Source organism: Anopheles coustani, chromosome 3, assembly GCF_943734705.1.
Source record: "Anopheles coustani chromosome 3, idAnoCousDA_361_x.2, whole genome shotgun sequence".
NCBI classification, from domain to species: domain Eukaryota; kingdom Metazoa; phylum Arthropoda; class Insecta; order Diptera; family Culicidae; genus Anopheles; species Anopheles coustani.
In genome coordinates this window covers 42,966,942-42,988,204 of record NC_071288.1, presented here as the reverse complement: position 1 = coordinate 42,988,204, position 21,263 = coordinate 42,966,942, and the positions used below count along the sequence as shown (strand labels likewise).

The 21,263-nt window shown below is 42.8% G+C and overlaps 1 protein-coding gene across 1 annotated transcript in view; it reads left to right on the top strand.

The window, feature by feature from the left end:
* The window catches only part of LOC131271648 (KAT8 regulatory NSL complex subunit 3), a 259,954-nt gene that overhangs the window by 168,875 nt on the left and 69,816 nt on the right, over positions 1-21,263 (top strand). The window lies entirely within an intron of this gene.

Sequence of the window (21,263 nt, the reverse complement as noted above, 5' to 3'; positions counted from 1 at the left end):
GTTACGTTTTCTTTTATTGGCCATTAAAAAGCTCATTTTATTTGAAATTATACAAATTTAGACCAGTTTCGTGACTGAAAAATTGTAATAAAGTTAATGACCTAAATGCCACATAAAAAGGGAAACAAAATATCAAACAACTCCCCCAACGTGCGCTACCCTCGGTCGTTGCAACGGGTTTTCCTAACCCTGTTCCATCTGCTCCAATTGTGGAGTTACACACGGGCGCGCAATTATGAAATAAAACCGCTCCTATCCGTGGATCGATCGATCGAATTGCCACCTTCTGTCAACATAGAAAAAAAAAAAAACTTTCATTCGAAAAGTGTAGGAAAAAAACCATCGGGAAAGGTGCCAAAAATGTGCTTCCCTAGCGCCTATTTTTTAACATTTTCCTATCGCTCAGATAGCCGAGAGGAGGGAGAAAACAGTGAACCTAACCGAAAAAATAAAAATTAATGCTAGTCAAACGAAGGTCAGAGACGAAGGAACGTTGGAGCATCGGAACGGGGAGGGAAAAGATAAACATATTTTTCGATTTTATTTTTCACCTCGCAACCGGTACAGGACTGATAGCGGGAACTTGCCGGCTCTCGACAATCCGCGTCCTGAGGGGGTTGCTTTTTTCATTTCCTCCTCACCGCCCTCACCGTCTCATTGCCAAGCCGTCATTTTCACCTGCCCAACGGTTAGATAAAGAAACGAGAAAAACAACACTAGCGTAATCAAGAGGAATGTGGCCTGAAAAGTGGTCGGACCTTTTGGCAGGCGCCGACAGGAAGTGGAAGCGCACGGGAAGGTGTTGCACCCCCCCGGGGGCAAATCGTCATGCCCTAATCGCTATCCCGAAAGCCTGGTGGGATATTTTGACTATTAGTCACTAAAGTCCGCCCTGACAGGCGCGAGATGGGGCAAAATGTGAAGCAATGAAACGAAACGCAGTGAAAACATGTCGAGTGTTGAAATTAGAAAAGCATAAAAGCTGTCCCGTGAAACGGCTTGTGCCACCGCGTGAACCGGACCAAACATGAAACCCCTTTCGTTACCATTACGCACCGATTAATATATAATTGTTAGGAAGGTTTTTTTTGTTTTGGTACTTTTTTTCTACAATTTTCCTCCCCCATTTCGACTTCGTTATCGTACATATTTAAAGTGAGGCAGTCGCGGTGAACGTGGCCATCCCCGCAAAAGGCCGTAATGGTGTGTGTCATTACTATCATTAGTTAAATTTTGTTTTTTACCATTACGGACAACCGGTGTGTAACGATTAATGGCAGCAGGTTGCGTTAAAAAAGGCAAGAAAAAAACGAAAAAAAACGAAACTCCTCCATGAAATAGTAAAACACGTATCGCAAAGGCTTCTAAAGAAATAAAAATAGAATAACCTACAACCCAAAGAGAAAAAGAAACATTATTAAGTTGTTAAAGCAACTGAACTTTAACTATCGAATGTTATTTGAAGACTAAGGTGTATGAACAATATTCGTTCTTTGTCAATCCAGCTCCAGATGATTAATCCTTTCCAGCGGAAACAGATGTAAAGTGTCTCAAAACATGCGTACGCATTCGAGAGGACCGCACGAACACCTTTTGGCAACAACAATCGGTGAAAATCGTTACCAAAGCGATCCCTTAGGGGCTGCCCCTCGATGGACAAGACAACGAGCGGCTCATTTGTGCCACTGTCATGCTGAATCATAACACTGTTAAAGCCGTTATACCGATGTAAAACAAGCCCTAGGGAAGCAGAACACGGGCCGACGCATGTAGCGAAGCTCTTTTGAAGCAAACACTCCAATAATCGAGCCCATAAGGGACCGAATTGTTCGAATCTGCATCGGTCGGTGTTGTTTGCTTTAAAATGCGACAGTGTGAAGCATGTTGGGATTTATGTACTTCCATTCACAACGATTGGGAAAAGGTAAAAAGGGGAAGAAAGAAGGTAAACACGATGGATGGACAGTCGCTGGACGGAACGGTACGGATTGTTGAGGGATGAAAATAGCAAAATTGCTAGGGAAGATACCAGGGTGCTACCTGGATTTGAATATTTCGATCTATAGAATGCACGATCACCGAAATGATTGAACAGCTGCGTGAGAATAATGTGTTGGATGCGTGGTAAATAAGCATTTTTAGCAAAACTGTAAAATTTTAACTGTTGAACATCGGTTTAGTTGAAACTATTTCACAATGTGTAATGATAGATAGGCAAACTAAAACATCCCTTCGAAACAGACAAACAAATCATCGGCGTCGGTCTGGCGGTCGGACAGTCGAACATTAGAATATTCAATAACGAAAGAAACCAAAAAACCCTCGCTATAATGTGTTCGACGGAAAGGAAAACAGCTATTAGAGAAGAACAGTTTTGCAAAGTGCTATAAAACTTCAGCAGGAATAATGGCACGAGCATTTCATTCTGCCCCTCCCCCATCGCCACACGTTGGCGCTTTCCCGACAGAAAACATTTTCCGAATTTAAAAACAGAACATGTGCCATAAAAATGGTGCCATCGAAAACGGTTTTCTCATCCTTTCGCTCCCATGGCTCCCGGCAAAAGCGGCCCCACCGACATGAGACAAATTGTCCGAATCTACATATCCGTCGGGTGAAAATTTTTCAAACCTTTCCGTCAAGCCAAAACCGAGGAAAAGCGGGGAGCGGAACGCAGCGAACGTGGCGCTGGCATTCCATCACGATTGGCCGAATGAGAAATGGGAGTCGAGCGGTTCACCCTCCAACCCGCCATATTTATTGCGACACAAGTTGTTTTCGTCCGGGATACATTTTTCCTACCGATTGGATGGAAAATTTAACAAAACAAACCCACGGATGAACAAATGTGCCAGCGGTGGATGGATGGGGGAAGAAAAATGAAAAAAGTGTTTTTCAAGAACAATCAAAACAATAAAACCGAATGTTCGTTCCGAAAGGAAAAATAAAAACTACTTCCGTTGGTTTTTTGGTTTTACATCAGCTGAAACTATTTCCACGTTTCGAAAGTAGCGCAAGTTTTTGTTTGCTCCACACTCAACCCACAATCGTGAAGTGTTTGCCTGTCGACGTGATTGAATAATATTTTTCTTTATCTCCCAACACCCGAAAGGGGCTGGAAGCCGGGAACCGAAAAACACATTCACCCAGTGGAAAATGGATCCTTTTTTCCTCCTTCATCCGAAGTGTGGGGGACGAAAGGGGCCGAAAGTTTGGCACTTATAAAACTTTGAAAAACTTTTCTGTCACAGCATTTTTTTTTTCTTCTCTTTTTTCCTGGACCGATCGACCGATCAAGTTGGGCCTCGGATGGAAAACATTCGCATTTTTTGACGACACACATTGCCTGCGCGAGAAGAATTGGGTTGTTTTTCATTCGATTCGCATCTTCACCGCACCGGAAGAGTAAGTTATGACACTCCGAGGTTATAACGTTTTTGTTTTATATTTGTTTTTGAAACGTCTTAAAATCGTGGAAACCTTTTAAAATAAATATGTTCGATCGAGGAAATATTGTAAGTACATTATTTCTTTTCAACAACAAACCACTTACGTTCACTCGCGTTATTATTTTTCACTCAAAATAAGTCTAAATCCAAGTACAAAAGCACACTCTCAAAGTCTTACGACAATCAACAGATATGGTTGACAATTGTTGCCGCACGAAACATTTTCACATTTTCCCACCGGCTACCGACGCAGTCACCATCCCGCAGGATACTGAAGAGATTTTTGGAAAAAAGCAATATCGAGAATTCCAAAAAATAGTAACCTTCCATCCAGCATCCCTTTCCCTCCCATCGCCAGCATCCTTCCCTTCCCTGTTATGGCGATTTCCAAAATTTTGGCCAAAAAAAAAAAATATCGTACCGACCAATTCCGAAAAACTTTCCCCCTCTCCTAGCTGCACATTTTTGGGATTTGATTTTTCGAAAAAAAAGAAGAAACAAATATCCCATTAAAACCTCCATACGACAGTAGCGCTCGATGGTGCTGTTGCCATTGTTGTTGAAGCGAAACCCGAAGGCCCATATGCCCGGCGATGCACCACCACCACCACCACGGCCACCATCACCGAAAACACCAGTCAATCGAACGATCGAACGCACATTAGGGACGCGTGTCACCTCGGGAGTAATGAGAGCGCAGACGGGACGGGAGCGGAAAGAATGCACCGGATGAATGCACATTTATGCATAATTCACCCAAACGAAGAGCGAAGGGTCCGGCGCGCTAAAGGTCCGTCCGACCGGTCTCGGTAGCATTGAGAAAATGTGTTTTCCATTTTTCGGCACCACTCGCTCCTTAACCGGGATTAGACTTTCCACGGTCGCACCGGGCAGCGGGACACTCTCCAATGCACCCCTATTACACCGATTGATTGGAAACTGGGAAAGTTTTTTGTTGTCCTCTCATTTTGTCCCCTTCCGCTGCTCTGCCGCTTCACACTTCGTTCGATTTATGTTAATTTTCAAAGGCCCGTTCTATTAACGGTCCCATTCGGACACCAATATGGGCCGATTCAATGGAATGACCAGGATGAAAAGGACGAATGATTTCAAAGGCGCAAAAAACAACTGGTTTGAAAATAGAACAAGAAAGAGAAAAGAGAAGAATGAAAAGTGAGGAAAAGAAATAGGGCTGCGTAGAAGAGGCCACGCGTTTTAACAACAAACTGTGAAGTATCAATAATCTCCTTGAGCGGCCATTCTTCGGACCACCATAATCTGTGGTGGATGTCTTTTTATCGCGGTCCATTGTGCATCTACCACCACTATTCCTACTGCATTTCGCCATTTTGTACACCATTCTAGCATTAAAATGGCTTAAGTTGAGTTTTTAGTTTACAACAAATAAATGGAAATACAAATGAATAAATAATTAAGTTGAAGACATTAAGGCCTTGAAGCAGTTCCCTTTCTTTTACGGATTGTAGAACCTCTAGGAGAACAAGATTAAATGTAAGGATTCACAATAAAATTAAGAAATATAGATTGTTGACACAAGCGCTATAAAAGTAATCATATTTTCTGCATTTGAAATGATTAAGTAGATAGACTTTGTTCATAACATTAAAAGCACAGTAATGGAAGGCTAAATTTCTTTGAGGAAAAATTTGCTTATTTGACATATTAAATTATAGTTAAATTACCATCGGGGATAAAAATAACTTAATGAGTAACGTTTAGTCTTCGTTTATGCATTTCTATTGGTGCACAGTGAATGTTATCAATAATAACTCTTTGAATCTTAGGCTGATCATGATGATTGATAAAAAGTATAAAATTAGATATATTAAAAGCAACAAGAGATTTACATTACTTTGTTTGTTACTGTGTTAATTTAAACACGTTTTAATTTGACTACTCAAAAACCTCAAAGCACAAAAATAATCATCGAGTACTATTGAGTTATTATTGAATCGGTAAAAGAGTAAATGAGTAATCTTCTTGATATTACTCAACTTCTGAAACACATTCATGTCAAATAAATTAAAATAAAATAAAAGCTTTACTTGATAATCTTAAAATTGTTAGCATTGTACTAAAGTGATAAAATTTGATCGAAAGCATGTTCTCTCAACAGAGTAACCGGAAGGGGATTGTACAGTCGCAATCCATCGGGTGAAAGAAACTAAAACACCAACCCCTCCCAAAACCGATAGGCCACCTCAGGGAAAATCGATATCTGCTTTTCAATTAGTGGATTTCGTAACGTCATCACCGGGCAGGTAAAGCCCGGCTTCATTTGGTATCTTTTTGGAGTGTTTAACGCGCCACCCTAAGGCGTTGGCTAGTGATTTAAACAACCGCAAGACGGCGTACGTCGGGGTGGTAGACGGGAGGGGAAATACTTCAGTGACTATAGAGGAAATGTGCTAAAGTTGCTGGCCTTATCGAGTATTGTTTTTTTATTTTTTGTTGTTTAGGTTTCCGTGGTAAAAGTGTGCAAGCTTTAGGTTACTCAAAGAGAGTGAAAGAGTAAGGGTCGAGGTGTGGAGGGGAAGACCTACAAACGACAAACAGACGGTGGCCACCGAACGTCATACGGATTTGGCGGTTATTTGTGCGTTCAAGAATTATTAAGAATTCAAAAAAGGTCTTCCCCGACGAGGTTAAGGTACTTCTTTCGACCACCCAACCGAGTAGGGGGTGAGAAGTGGTGGTGGTGGGACGGTGGAAAACCCGTAACCGGCGATGGCATGTGCTGAAATTTATTGGATTTCAACTGAGGATAATCCACCGGCACCGTTCCAAGGCCCCCTTCACCCTCCCCCAAAACACATTACGGAACCGGTTTGAAGGACGTTCGGTGAACAAATCCACCATCGGTTCGTGCATTCCACAAGCAACAGAGAGAAAGAGAGAGGGAGAGAAAGAGCTGGGACGAATGTAAAAATCACTACCGCAGACTATTGCTCCACCCGTGTACTAGTGAAATATAAATATTTATTACCCTTCAGTGCGGTAAAACTCCGGGTCGAGATGGAAAACAACAAGCGCTGGATGTGGATCAAATCATCAAAATCCTTCCAGTTTTCCAGCTATATTTACCTCCCCGCTTTCCTTTTCCTGCTTGCCGCCTATCGTCAGCGAAAAAATCAACAAAGATATGACTGGACGAGAAAAAAAACACTCAGAAAAAGACGCAGCAAACGAAAGCAAATTTGAAGCAAAGAAGGAATACCTAAAAAAAATAATAAAACTCAAATAAAAAACGACATCCTGGCAGTAAGCGAACCATTCGGACGTAAACAAAACAATTGACAAACATCAAACGTCTTGCTTCTTCTTGGAGGATGGTTGGTATTTTTTTCGAAAACCAGCACGATTGAAAAGTATGCCTTCAAACGCCCTGAATAAAAAGCTTAGGCCAAGGAACACCGCGAGGGTTTCCGTGGAAAGCGTCTTTGAGAGAGGGTGAGAGAGAGGCGCTATAATAATAAAGTTATATTTTAATGCATTCATTATGGTTACGATTTTTTCTTCCCGCGCTTCGTTTGCTTCCCTTTTTCGACCAACCCCACGTGCCCGAGGCCGAGATCCGCCCCGTCTTGCAGCGAGCGTTTGAATAAATTGATAGTTATGAAGGGAAAACTATCAAATTTAAATAAAAATAGCTCCGTATGGAACCAAACCGAAGGAAAAGAGAACCAAGTCCCTATCGTCGTTATGTATCCTTACCCACACTAAAACCCATGGGGGTTGGCATTGACTGACTTTTGACAATAAATTTTTACCGCATAAGGATTGCCCACTCGCTTCACCCACCCTCTCCCCTTCCTGTCTGGCTCTGGCATCGGGGCTGGCGGTGAAAACTCAAAAAGGACGAAAGAAAAATCCTTCTCCCGGCTCGCCGTTCGGTGAATCGTACTGTGAGTTCTATTACTTCACTGCTCGTACTGGCTTGCGAGCATGATTATTGTTATTGTTTCCTTTCCCCGCCCTCCGTCCGACGGTGGTTCTGAAAATGGAAAAGAAGAGGAAAAACTCCCGACCGTCCAAACGCTTGCTGTCTTGTATAATCTGTCGAGTTATTTTGTTTTTTTGTGGCGCTCTTGTTTATTACCTTGCTGACTACTTTCCCAGAGCCGAGCACAGAGTTTTCGTTTTCCGTTTTTACTTTTTCCATTGCTGGTAATTTTCATTTCCCGGCCCTCGAACAACACCCACCCGCCCAGGTGGGTGGTTAATTTTACGACAGTCTTTCTCACTTCGGCTCAAAAATCGCACCACACAACCAAGGTGCAAGGGCAACGCGGCGGTGAAGCCCCTCATCGGTGGTCACCGCCACCTCTCTTACCACCCCCACACCTGGCATGCCCCAAACGGGTTTGGTGGTCACCACGATTTCCACTAATTTTATTACGGCGGTCTTGTGGCGTTACTTGTGCTTTACTTACGTGTTACTTACGACCACCGTTTTCCTCGCTTCCTCTTTCCCTGACGGCGTTTTTCTGTTTTATTTCCACCAACTCGGGTGTTATCCTCAAAAATAATGTGTCCTCCCTCGGCACACCATCGGGGTTTGCAGTGGACGAAATTAACGGAAAATACCGCTAAGCCCCGGGGCACTTTTGACTAAACATCCACGGAGGCTTCCAAATGAATATGCATTGTGCTTCAGCGGTGCTTTGCTGGCCACTGTTTGTCTGCACTGTGGCGTTTGTGCGGTTTTGGTACTTCATTAGCAACACGACACTGATATGCCGGGAACAGAGTTATGCTTTCCATCGAAGTGGTGATCCTTTCCAGCACAGAACAAAAAGAAGCGCAGGAAAATGGAACGTTATGTCGGAATAAACCGTAGCACAAGGTCGTTTTGGATTTTGTTTTAAGGGCTAACAACTTTATGAGCCTTTAAATATTGTGGAAACGACGAGTTAAACGAAGATGGGTTGCAATACGGCAGCAAAAAGTATAATAACTCTTATACGAAGTGAACAATTAAAACCGGGTATAGAAAATAACCGAGTCAATGATTAAAAATAGAAATGAGCTATTATTGTCATGTTGTTTTAATACCTAATAGGAAAAAATTACTTTCTTTACTCTTTCACTTCAGTATTTATGAAGAGTAGTATAAATAACCTTTGTTTTAAACCTAGGATGTTTTATCGTTTTTTGGTTACGACTAATGTTAGCTTTTTTTGTTCGATTAAAATTAAGGTGTTGTTTTTTTTAAATTGATTTAGTCGTACCCAAAAATAATGAACTTGAATTGCTAACTATCGAACTTTAGAAAGACACTTTATTTATTTATTTATTTGTTTATGCTTGCCCGGCACTCTGGGATTTATAAGACGAGCATAGAAGTACGCGTAATACAAACATTGCTTACATTGGAACGGCTAGGGTCATAAACAAATATGTAAAACTAAACGGAAGACCGTCGCTTCTTCTTTGAGACGTCATATTAAGGTCGATTATAGAGAAATGCTGATTGAAGCTATGTGCTAAGTAGTAAATTGTTGAATCTGCAGCTTAATCTAGATAAATGAAAACGTAACTAGGTCAAGAGATCAGGTGCACCAATTTAATCTTTTAGTAACTATACTATAAACATCACTTTAGCCGACGATTTTTTAAAGTTTCGAGTTCGAATTAGAGAAATCTCGTCCGATACGGAGATTTGGTCACCTTAAAAGTCTAAAATAGCTTTGGACTTCCTCGATTCGTTTGACCCAACGGTATGTGGAACGGTATCACACAACCGACCCAAACTCTAAAATGGATCGGAATAGAGTGACACATAAAGTTTTTCTCTATCTTTTAGAAGTTATTTCTAAGTCTCCTTTGGAGGCCTAAAATAACCTTGCATGATGTTCTTAGTTGACATTTGGAGAACGTTATAAGTAATGAGTGGAATATAAAAGACATATGAAAATGAATTTTGAAACATTTTAAACAAATTAGTTTCGAATGACATGGTAAACCGTGTAATGGATTCATAGCTCAAAAAAAAAAGGCGTGAACACTCACGTAAATGAATGCTTTTGTGAAACATGTCCTCACAACGGTGGCACCCTTCAGTGCCACATCCTTACGGAATGAACCAATTTTTCGTCAAAATGGAAAGCACAAGTTCCACAAAGCCGCCTCTCAGCCACCTCCCACCACCACCTACCGCTTCGACCCGTTTCGGTGCAAATAATTCATCGTGCCGGGCCGCTTCAGCTTCGGGCCGTGCACAAATAAACAAATAGTACGTCCAGCCGCCAGACGGGCCAATGTTTGCAGTTGGCATAGATACACACCAGCCTCATGACACACGTCGCCCACTCGAGTCTCCCCTCCCGTGTATGACTTGCCCGTCCGTCGTTCGATTTGATCCTTTCCATCGAAAGTCATTTTCACTCCCGAACGGAACCAACACGGGAGGCGGAAAACAGGGAAAAAGAAAATTCAATACATATCCCGGAACGTATCGAATCGAGAAAAACGAAACCGAGCGGCGCAGGCAGTTTGATGTCACAAAGAGGAACCGTGCACACACACACACACACACACACACACACGGTGTGGGGAAGGAGAAAAACTTTAATAAGTGACTTGAATAGTGCACACTCCCTCTCCCATCCCGTTCCCCTTCCGCCTCTCGTCACAAATGTTTCTTCAAATTTTCTTCCCAAAATCCAAAGGAAGGGCGCCGAGGAAAAACCAAAGGGGGGAAATTAAGCAAAAGTGTTCCAGTGTGAACAAGTCGGAGAAAAGGCCTCGGCCAGTATGTTTCTGTCCTAAGAACCGAACCGAACGGTGGTTTGGAAGAAGGGGATGTTGTTCCGGGAAATTTTTCTCGCTTTTCTTTTGCCAGCTCTTGCCGGCGGCGGTCATTTCGGTGGACGGCTGGCTGAAAATATCTTACTTCACGTAACGATGGCAGCAGCCTCTCGCCACCGCCACCATCACTTCCCTTCCCTGCCACTTCCCCTGGTCGGTCGCAGCATCAAAAGTGGCCCACGGGCCCAAAAAGAAAAGTCGATGATGAGCCAGGAGAAAAAGTCGGCTTTCCACTACACCAACGACACACGCATACATTAATGGGCAGCGTGCGTGTATGTGCGCAAATGAAACCGGTGCTCCCGGACGACCGGGATGTGTGATGTATGTGCCACTTGCTGTATGTGTGCTCCTGCTTCCCCCCGGTGTGGTTCCCTCCATCGTCGGACGTTCGCTTCGGACGTTTGGCTTTTGTTAACACGCAGCGCACACACCACATCCACACGCCCACCAGCGCGTCCGGGAGGAGGCTTCATCATCGACACACTGTGTGCACAATTCGTTTCATTACGGACCGGGTTTTTTTTTCTCTATTGCCTACCCTCCCTAGGACACCCCCTTGCGGAATGATGGGAAATAAGTTTGGTTCGGAATGCTTTGCTCCACATCCGAATTTTCCATTCCCTTCCATGTGTTCGCTGGCCGCTCGAAGCTGAAATATGTATTTTTTGACATCTATGCCATCCATTTCCCGTGTACGAACACACCTTAAACGAGTTTGGGATATGTGGAAAGCATTTCCACGAAGGTGTTTTTATTTGGACATCATTTTTGTCCAAAAAATCAACGTTTATCTGTTACTAAATAAGTTGTTGTTACTTTATATCGTTTGTTAAACTTGTTTTGAGGAAAATTGTTAACCCACTTTAACTTCGAGCATAGATTTTTCATTCTTTAACACACCAGGCAATTGTCGAACACACTCTTCCTCATCGCTCGACGTTCCTCCTCTCTCGAACATTCTCCCTCCAACAGTGATCATCTGGCATGTGTTTCCTGCTAGTAGTCGTTCGTCATTCGTCACTCGTTTTGGTTTTCTCTCCCTCTCTCCCTCCCTCTTTTTATCTCTGTAACATTTTCCTTCCACACAACGCATCGAGGAGAAAAAACCTAGTACGAGTTTTTCCCCGCTAGAACCACTCACAGCACCGGTAGCTCATTTTCCGCGTGTGTTTTGGGTAGCTCATCGGGAAAAGGGGAAAATCGCGCCCTGCCGGCCGGTGGAACATGTCCTTTCTGCCCTTCGTCTTCGCTCACCGCGGCGGTTTGTTGTTGTTTCCGACGCGAACAATTGCGCCTTTCACTTTCACTTCGGTCGGCTGCTCGCTCGGGAAAGTGGAAAACATTTTGGCACGTGTTAGTAATGGTTTGCGTGTGAATGTGCGAGAGGGCCGTTGCACAGAAATGCCGATGAAAACGAAAGTTCTGAAGCCAGCTGAAGGGCAACGAAACGCTGCTGCCCGTGTGTTGGTGAGTGAATTTTCAATTTTCCGCCCGACAAGCTGGACGGTTTGGCGAAGAAGAAACGCAGGCGTACAGAGGTACACGAAAACCTTCGGGCAAAAACTGGAGTAAAATATGGGAAATGCGATTTGACAATTTTCCATGTTTCATTTTGAATGCAGACGCTAAACATTATCGAGTTGGTTTTGTCATTCTATTCCTGTGTTATAAAACTTTGTCAAGCAACATTTAATAAATGATTTTTAGTTCTTTTTTAAAATCATATGTTTGAAAATGAAATACTTAATGGCTTATGGAATTATTATATATAATTTGTTGTAAATGCATTGCTTCGAAAAACTATATGTTTATTTTAAATTGAGGAACGTTTCTGCTTTATAAATATTCTGCTTTAATATAAATATGTTTGTGAACGCACTTTTGTCGCAAGAAAAAAGGTAGTTCAAATAAACCATTTGTTAGTAAAAACATAATTTGACAAAGTATCATAAACTATTTGAATCAATCTTGTACCACAGAGATAGTGAGATCTATTTCACAGATAGACACTACATTAAATCACAGCATTCCAAATCATCCTAGCATCAACTTAAATTAGGTCAAATAACTCTAACGCCTTCCTTCGTCCAAAAAACCTCCCCACGCTCAACCCCTTTTTCCCGAAAGTCTAGCGACCTTGTCCTTGAAATTTCATCCCTTAAACCGTTTTACAATCGCATCGACAACGATGGGTGGGCCGGGAAAAACCGCCGACGACATCAAACAACAATAAACCCACCAAACACCACCTCAATCCCTCCGTCCCGCGTCGCTCGCCAAAATGTGCGCAAGCCTCCTCCGGTCGCGAACCTCAAACTTAAAAAAGCGAAATAAAATACAAAACCACCCGGAAGGTCTAAAGTCAACAGCACAACCCCTCCCCGCGACCTTCCCCACCCCATCCCTGCACGGGTTGGGTAAATTTTCACTCGCCAAAATCACTCGCCTACGGCCTTTTTCCCTGAACTGAAAAGTCATCAACCGCTCGCCCACCCCGCCCGTCTACTCCAGCTGATTGTGTTTGTGGGTTATGGGGTGTGCGTGTGTGTGTTTGCGAATCGCGCCTCCGGTTGTGAACAGCATGAGAAGGGACGGCAATGGCCCGAGAACCGGTTTCGCAACAGGTTGCACCATTTGGGAGCATTTTAAAGTAATTTCTCCACGCTTTATTTTATGTACTTTAAATCCTTATGTACACCCCCTCGAGGGGAAAGCCGTGCCGGCTGCCGGGTGATGCTGTCTGTTTCGGTTTTTTATGCGACACGTGTTGCCATTCGCCGTCAGATGCTGCCGCGCATCAACACAGTTTTCGTCGTGCATTGATGTGCCCCGAATTCCTTCGAACAGAACTGAAAGATAGCGAAGCTGTTTTGATTTAGAACAAACACTTCTTTATGGTTCATTGAACAGAAAAGATAATTCTACGAATTTAGGTTTGAGAACAAGACATGCTACGATTTTGGGAGGTTTATTATACATTCCATCCTGGCCGTAGATTTATGCGTTGATCCTTATTTCTTATTTTTACAATCCTTAAAAATCTAAGAATACTTAAGCTGATAATACTTTTAAAAATATAATACTTTACAAAAGTTTGTTTTAAATCACAATCATTCCTTTGCTTACAATAACTTAAAATAAACGCAATAGAATGACTTAAAGTTCCAATCAAGTGTTTTCATAGGTTTAAGAAGAAGCAACTGCGTTGTTATCTACTCAACAAATATTGGTTTTAGGTACATTTCAAACAGTTAGTTGGCAGTTCTTTCCAAAATACAGATATGAAAATAGATTAATAGACTTTATAAAATTGCAAGTATTATTTGCGGTGAGTTTAAATAATTTTAAATTATTTAATTTTTCTTCAGTAGACAAAGGATTTAAAATGAACATGAACATAAAACAAATTGTAAAATTGATGTTTAAGGCATGTGCATACGAGTTGCGGCGAATTTTCCAGATCAACGAATTTATCGAGTTGTGTTATTTCCAAAATATATCGTCATTCAATCATTCTTCTGTCCGCTAGTAAAGTCACACTGAAATATTAAAATAATTATATGATTTACAGTCAAATAATTCCATTGTACCATTAAGGATCAAGATAAACAAAACGGTGGACGCAAATTTTTTTTATGAATTTCCTTCCAACATGCTTCGTGTGTTCAAAACAATGCGTTTCATTTAATCCTCCAGCAAAGGTTCACTTTCATTCAGTGCGCGTGTATAGCGCTCGTACATTCAACCGGTTATTAGTCACAGCACAAGATAAATCGCTTTTCTCATCGCTATCGCCTGGTGCCTTCCTCTAAGGCCGGGAATGATTCATGACCGTGTGGCGGCCCATGGGCGAGCACCAGGGTCAGCCAGTTTATTCCTTTCTATTCTTATCGCCAGTTTGAAAAACGCTTGTTGCAAAGTCTGCAAAGATGCAGCCAAGATTTTCCTTACTTTTGCACACTTGGGTGTACATAGTTCCAAAATCCCTTCGGCTCCGAAAATGCCGCCCGAAGTGAACCGGATTCGGCAGGAAGAAAACCCTGGCTGAGAAGGCAAGGGCCAGGAAAGTGAAGAGCCACCCACGGGCGTATGATGAATTGTAGTTGAAAAAGAAAGATAAATGAAACAGATTGGCAAGTGGAGGGAATTACGTCCAAAGCCGCGAAGACGAATGTTTGCCATCGCCATCGAACATGGCTCGAAATAAATCAGGTTTCCCGGGGTGAGGCACTGGGAAGATTTGCAGAAAATCGTTGCATCTTAATAAGACAGTGTATGTAGCTGATTATCCCAGTAACGAGTTATGCTGATAGCAAGTGAAGTCACCGGACATGGGCAGTATCAAACATACCAACAACATTTTCAAGAAGAAAAATATGGTAAGAACAGCAAGTTTATGTATTAAAGTAGTTTTTTAAATGAAAAACAGTAGATACAAAGAATAGCCATCGTTTTCATTATCATTCACCGATTTTTACTAATAGTTATTTATAAATACGTATGCAGATCATGTCTACTTCCACCCACCGCTGTTTGTATCGAAAAAGGATCAATTCTTCTTCTCAAGACTACCAACTCTGTCCTTGGCGCGATGAGGCGTGTTTAAGTGCTTTTTCTCATCCAGAGCATCCGTTTGGCACGAACCGAGGGCAGATATTGAATTATGATTAAGAACGAATGCTGTGCGCACGTTTTCCCTCGCTCGGGACGTTATCGAATTATTCTGAAACGCACTTTTATTCTATTCGAAATTGCCACTCAAAGAAAACAGATCAATAATTTAAGCGCATACCGGCGAACGACGAATTGACGACCATTGGAATCAAAATGGAGAGCAGCATGGGTACCCCGAAAACATCGATAACAATTCGTGTCGCATATTTTTCCTTTCCCTTTCCCCTTTTCCGGCGAATTTGAACCTATGTAAAACTGCACTTTCTAGGCCAAAATTATGGACGGAAAACATCTGCGTCGGAATGGCAATGGGCACACATTAATCCAGCGGGGTGGAAAACGAAACTCACTCGCCTTGACAATCGACAGTCGGCGGCGGGGAGTGGAATAAAAATATGAATTATAAATATTAATAAAGCCGAACGCGGAATACAAAATGGAAAATTTAAATAATTTAGCACACTTTCCAATTTCGTGACCGACGGGCCGATCGTAAAGGAGGGCGCTCGTGCCACAACACGAATTCGACACACTATGGAACAGCATAAAAATACACGCCCCCGTCCCTCCTTTTTCCTCACCTCTGATATTTCGGCTCGTCCGTGCTTGTGCCAGCGTTGGACTCCTTCGTCTGATTGTATCTAAACATAATGAACGCGGCTCGGTGCTGACCGAAAAACACTCATTAAAATGTAAAAATAATACATAAATTCATGCGAAACACGCACGCGAATGAGAGTGAAAAATGGTTCGAATTTTTCTTTTTTTCTCTCCACTTTTCATTCCGAATGATGATGGAGTGGAAAATATGGGAAAATTTTTCATTTCAACATTCATCAGCAGGTTTGAATGATCAGTCGAGTGGAAAATGTGTTCGTTAAAAACATATCTTTACAACGTTACTGCACGTTATGTACGAGCAAAATCTGTTAGGCTCTGTTTAACCATTTCCCGTACGCTTCGGAGAAAAGCTAGAGTTCCTTCAAGGCCCATTACGAAACCGCACAAAAGCAGCATCATGCATTGTTAATTATAAATCTAAACTTTCATTGCACAATTATCGTTTTTCTTCTCCGTCTCCACCGAAACTGGGATGAAGGAAAAGTGGCTTAATGTTCTGCTTTTCCTGCTTTTTCCAGCGGCCTTTCAGCTGATCCGTTCCAATTTCCTCCTAACAAAACCACCCCCGAAACCATTCCCTTTTACATCGCGCGCGCGAAAAACGGCTTGGTTTTGGGTTTTGGAAAAACTTCCCTCTCGCATGCAGGTGGAAATGGGGGTGGGCACACAGACACACACACATACCGCCCGGTGGCCCGGCACAAACACATCTGATTTGCATTAGACAGCTCACATTCAGTTTTATGTTTTCCTAAATGTGTACGGCGCACATTAAGCTAAACACATAAGAGCCTAATAAGAAATTACATAAATATTAATTTAATGTACACCAACGGCAACCATTTGCGCTCCCTCACCTGGCCATCAAGGGTGTTGGTGTCCTCTTTTCACCCTTGGTTCCCCGTGGCAAGGACTGAAGAGCAAGTGAGCCGGCCTGCAGAAGCTTGAAACAGTCGGTTGTGAGTGTTTGTTTCTTCTTTTACCTTTCCCCGATGTTGTAGCGGTTTGGTTTCTTCCTTTACTCCTTCGCGCTCGGACACCGGGTGACCGGCCGTCGAAAGGATACAAAACGACGCCGTCCACCTTGGTCGGTTGTTTTGGCTTGTTTTTGGGTGAAGAAAGCATCGGCCAGGGGATGAACGTAACATCCCGGAGGCACCTGGGACACAGGAAGGAGTTGTGGGTGCTTGCGAGCAAAAGTTGGATTAATTTTTACTTTCCATTTGCACTTGCCTCCCGACAGTTACGTCAACATGCCACAAGGACCACCACCGACGAACCTTTACTACCGCGCCGGACATGGCTCCTCCTGGTCGAGCCGAACGAAGCCGGAGAGTAAGAGTTTTAAATAAGGAAACAGCTAAACAGATTCGGACGCCCACGGACGCCGATTAATGGGCTTCGAGTAAGTCCGAGTGAAAGTTCGCCCACGGTGCTCGCTTTGTTTTTCTTCCACCCTGCGGTGTTGAAGGATTAAATGAGAGTGTTCTGGAGCGTGCGGTGCTTAATACCAAAACGTCATGCTTACCAGAAACTTTACGGCGGTTTATATAAAATAGAACACCGTACGGGCGACTCCGAAGAAAGGAATAAAATCACTAAAAATGTCATTAATGCATCTTTAAATTTAGAAGCAAATTACTTTTTAGAAGTTTTTTGAGAATTTCTTTAGAAAATTTATCTATGATTTTAAAAGCCACAAAACGATTGCAAACGAACTATTAGTTTTGTGAATATTTTAAAAACTTTACATAACAAACCAAAATACTGGGGTTCAAGCAGACTACAAAACAAAAAAAATGTCAAACAAAATAATTTGTTACAAACTTTACAGAATAAAAACTATCTTGAACCAGCCAATCTTTTATCATATTTCAATTTTGTTTCGTTCCTATCAGATATCTTATGTGAATTTCAAAAGTCATATAAAAAAAATCATATTAAACATTAGTTATTCTATCTTCACGCCAAAAAAAATAGATTCAGGAATCCAAAATATTAAAATTAGTGAGTCGACTAAAAACATTAAAACTAGTCAATAATGGAAGAAACAATACGTTAAGTCGTACGCATTTTATTGTTTGGTAGATTTCAAACACGTTTAAGAAACTGCTTGCTTATTTAGACATTTGAACCTAATTACCCCTCACCCCCTCTGGGAAAGGGCATCCATAATTACACTGAAAATAGAAACAGGCAGTGCAAAAGCGGGTCGTATGAAAAATTAAATGATAATAAAATTAATTTTTATTTCGTTTGCTCAACGACCTCCGCTCGGATGTGTTGGTGCGCATACACGTTGTGTGCGACGCTTTACAAACCGGAGGAAAATAGAATAGACACTAGTCTGGAGCGAAAATAGGAACGAAAGGTGAAAAGTGAGCCCGCGCCCGATGCCGGCCAGCAGTCACGCGAATAACGCGTTTGTCTTCGTGCTCGCGGGGCCCAGGCCTGGTGTTGATGCGATGATGATGATGAGGTGCGCACGGTTCCGCCACCGGGCGCCCTCACCGAAGGGCTCCACCCACCGTAATGAGGTACTCCGAAACGAGCCTCGGAATGACCGGTCGGAAGTGTTCTAGCGTCGCGTTGATAAACGCAGCCCCGGACGGTTGTGGCTGTTTAGTGCTTCGTCCATATTTTAAGCATTACAGCATTACAGCCGGCGGCAGGTAGGGTGGACCTTTTCAAGCGACCGACAGATACGTACGGCCGGCCATTATGGTGCCATTTCTATGTAAAGAGATCAATCGTAAAATTATACTAGCTGCTGGACTAGTTTTTCCTTAACACCCTCCCGATTTTCAGTGGCAGGAGATTTATTCGAGCCATATTTGAAAAGCTACGAGCTTGGGGCCTTCTTGCACTGCATGATACTCGTTGCAATTTCAAATAAAGTCATAAACCTCACGCATAAGTAGCTATTCCACGCGTACCACGACGATTTATTTGTCCTTATATAATAAGAGTATTCTGATGCAAGTTGGTACTTTATTATTTAAGGCATTCGTTTTCCATCTATCTCAAGGTAAATTGAAAACGCGAAATGGTTATATAAAATACAGCAGGTTATACAAAACAGCTGCTTTTATTTTTCCGGAATGGTTAATACTATAACGATCCTGATTTTATCGCAAGTTTGATTTACAGAAACGAAAAACATTGAATTTAGACGAATATTTAATCACATATGGAAACGAATTTAAATGTTCCTTCATAAATGTAAACCAAAGAGCCCTTTCCTTGAGAATTTTCCAGTTTGCTTCCAGTTGAGGACGTTTGCTTTTTGTTCGTGATGCGAATAGCGTTCATTGTCAAATGTTAATAGAAAAGTCTCGAATGAAAAATGCGAAACATAATTAACATAAGAAAGTAAGCGCTTAAGAAACGTTTGATGTATTGCAAATAACGTATTCGGAAGAAGGTTTTCCGAAACCGTGGGGAGTAAATAAGCAAACGAAACAAGCAGAAGATAGCCGAAATTAAAGATGACGTGTAAAGACTAAGAGTAGACAAGCATCGGACGTACAACCCTATTGCAACTTAAACCTGGTTTTTCATCCCAGATCGAAGAGAGTGTACCAGAGGTCGGCCGTTTCCCGAACCGTCTTCGACCGGCGGCGTAAGATGCGAGGGAGATCCCAATCTCTTTTAAATCCTCACCAGGATACGGTGAGCAGAAGTAAGGCAGCATGCGCCGGGAAAATGAGAGCGGAAAACGTACCAAATATGAGTGAAACCGAGAGGCGAAATGAATAAGCGGGTGGTTTATGAAAAGGAAAACAACTGTAGGATAGTTTGAGCGAGCGCAAGGCAAGACACGAGACGAAGACGGCAGAGCAAGCGAGAGGGCAGGCGAGCGGGGTTAGGTAGGAAAATCGGAACGCAAAAATAAACATTAACAGCAGCCTGCGGTGAGGAGAATTTATATTTCCACCCAAAATATGAAGCACTCGCCCCAGAAAGAGGAGAGAAGCAAGAAGCACAGCTAGGAAAGACGTCAAACGGGCTCATTTTCCAAGCTGCACAAACCACAACATTCACGCTCCAGCGAAGCGAGGACCTGGGACGGGGAAAAGTGCCCACAAGGAAGGAGGTGAGAAAAAAGAAAAATCCCCTTACCCTCCCGTACTGCGTCCCCGATTTCCGGCCGTTTTGTGTTCGATTCGGACGGGCGAAGCGGAAGCGCCCTCCAAGAAGGCGGCGGAAGGAAAACGAAAGCAGAAAAACTCGGCCCAACAAGAGCGGCACATAAAGACATAACGCAAACACATCCGCAGCATCACGCACCACATGTGTGCGTGCATACACATGTGAAGTTATAATTAATTAAAAATATTATATTTATAGTACATAGCGAAATTCGGGCCAAAATATTCGGCCCCGCCGTTTTGGGCTAGATTATTTTTTTCACTTTTGGTTTCAGTCTGTTAGTGTGTGTATGTGTGTTTGGTTGAGCTGGGTTTACTTGCGGGGAATGGGACCGGCAGGAAGTGTCGATTTTTGTAGCTTGCAGTGCTTATTTATCACAGATCTCAGCTTTTAGCCAAGGCCTGCTTGATTGGATTCTGTATCGGAAGCCCAACAGGACAAAATGTGTCCATCGTTGCGGGATGCGGAGAGAGACAACCGGAGACGTTGCTCAAGAATGGTGGCATCGAATTTTTCCACTATTGACTTTGGAATGCCCCACAACGACTCCCCAAGACATGAAAACACCGAATGATGCCACGGCGACTGATGGACAGTTTTGCAACACTCTCTCTCACCTTTTATCCTTTCATCTCTCCTGGGGTCGCCCCGGTGATCCTGTGACGTCCGAGAGGCACTGACCCGGGAGGGGTGGGAAATTATGCTTTGCCTACCTAGCACTCCATCCGGGGATTATGTGCTGGTGGGAGCGAATTCAATATGTACAGTTTATAGATTGCGTTGAACAACTCGCCCGAATAAGCGGGGAAGGAAAATGGATGAACGGCTTGGCCTTGCAAGCATATCACTACATCTATCCTTCTTTCTACCTCTCTTCCACTCTCCAATTCTTTCTATCTTCCTCATTTGTATCCCAGGCGGTGTGATGGAAAACGAATGGCAAAAGAGTCATGATCGTCAGGCGAAAGAAAACCCTCCAACGGTGAAGAAATAAAAAATCAGAAACATAGTAATGAACCTTATATCGATACGTGATCAGATTAGCAAAATCATTTTGCAACAAGCTGCAAACCGGAAACAACAGCAGGAAACGGCAGTGGCCTACACACAATTACACGCCGGGTAGAAAATATTCCCGTAGCCGGACCGGATCGTTCGGCACGCACACATTCACATGCTAGCACGGTGCAAAATGGTACCGGAGAGAGTTTGCACTGTAAAGGAACGGCGAAGATGCTGGATGGAAATTCGCAACGCAATATCGAAGGCTAACGCACGGTGCGCTAAATTTTGACTTCCGGAAGGAGGGATAAATTCTTAATCACGAATCGGTGCTCGGTGAGCAACAACAACTGTCCGTAAGACATGGACAGTAAAGCAAGTTCATGCTTCGTTTTTCGGTATTGGCTAAGTGGAAAGGTGGTCTTATTAAACTAGTACATAAATTATTACACTTCGCACTTTTGGGTTTGTTACTATCAGAGCTGTGTTTAGTCCTTTTGCGAGTATTTATATATTGGAACAGCCTTTATT